Below are 1,605 nucleotides of genomic sequence, written 5' to 3'. Positions count from 1 at the left end.
CCATCCATCATCTATCATCCATCATCCATCCATCATCCATCATCCATCATCCATCCATCATCCATCATCCATCATCTATCCATTGTTTTTTTTTTGGACAAACCTTTTTATACATTATAAATGCTAAACAGTGAGCAACATTTATCTAAACAAACAAGAAGTTTGTGTCAAATCTCCTCCTTGTTGAAACCTCATAACACAAGCAGCACAGAGGTGACAGCTGAAAGAAAATCTCCTTTTAACCTCCAGCAGAACCGGGCTTAACTCCAGCCTGCTTATGGTTGGGTCACAGAGGCAGCATGTCCACGAGGAAAACCCAGACCTGTCTTTCCTCAGGAAGAGTCCTCCTTTGGAACCTTAAGATGTTCCCAGGTCAGATAGGACGTGACACAGACTGTCTCTTGTCTCCAAAGGTGAGTGAGGAGTCATGATCATGGACAGGAGTGAACTCTCCACGACTCTGGAGTGGTTCCATTGGTCTTTATGGACCATGACCTTCAGCTTGCACTGAGATGGTTCACAGCTGAGTCTGAAGCAGCTGGGAGGACAGTCAGCTCCTCTAAGTCTGAGGCCATGGGTCTGAACTGGAACAAGGTGGAACGTTCTCTCCGGGCCAGGGATGAGTGTCTGCCTCAAGCTGAGGAGATCAAGTGTTTGGGAGTTACGTTCTCCGGTCGCTCGGTGATCAGTACCACAGTCTTGTAACCCTGAGGCTGTGGGTTCGAGCTCAGGTTGTGTCAGGAAGAACATCCGATGTGAAAGAATTGTCAAATGTTTCATGTGAGTTTGCTCGAGCCCTGAAGGAGGGAGCAGCTGAAGGAAACTTACACGGGTGATGTCAGATGTTAAATATTCATTAAACCGCCCAGTGTAAATGAAAATCTGTTTTTAAAGGTTCTAACTGTTGCAGCTTCTGTGTTAATGCATCAGGTACATATTTATTCAGCAGATTCATGCTCTGCATCAGACCAGACTTTTCTGTTAGTACTCAAGAAGACCGTGGCTTCCACACCAACCAGCAACTCGTCCTCATCCCAATAATCAAACACCAGACACTGTCAGAACCTTTAGGTCCATTCTGCATACCATACCATTTTATTTGTAGAGCACTTAAAACAGCGACAAGGCCAACCAAGTGCATCAGACGGGACAAAGCCTCTCAAGCAGCAGCTAATGACGCCAACACACCTTCCCTCATTTGCATATTAGCTGACAGTAATGTCAGAGTTATTTGGGTCAAAGTTAAAAGCACCTGAAACAGTCTTCACCTGCAGGCGTAGACTCTCCGCCTGTCAGGACACGACGACCCCGCCTGTTCTTCTGAAAGAGACTGGACATCTTTTTAATTTATTTTTTTCATTCAACCTTTATTTCTACAGGTTAGTCACATTGAGCCTCGAGGACTCATTTACAGAGAGACCTGTTAGTAATTCTTAGATCCAAACAGAAGAAGAAGCATCCACAGAGTCCAAAAAATTTGCTCCAACAAGGTGAGAGTTGCTCCAACCGCAGCAAACCAAGCAAACCCAACAAGCCCAGCAAACCCAACAAGCCCAACAAACCCAACAAACCCAGCAAACCCAACAAACCCAACAAACCCAACAA

Source organism: Nematolebias whitei, chromosome 1 (assembly GCF_014905685.2).
Source record: "Nematolebias whitei isolate Nwh7 chromosome 1, NemWhi1, whole genome shotgun sequence".
Classification (NCBI taxonomy): domain Eukaryota; kingdom Metazoa; phylum Chordata; class Actinopteri; order Cyprinodontiformes; family Rivulidae; genus Nematolebias; species Nematolebias whitei.
Note: the sequence above shows the minus strand (reverse complement) of the source record.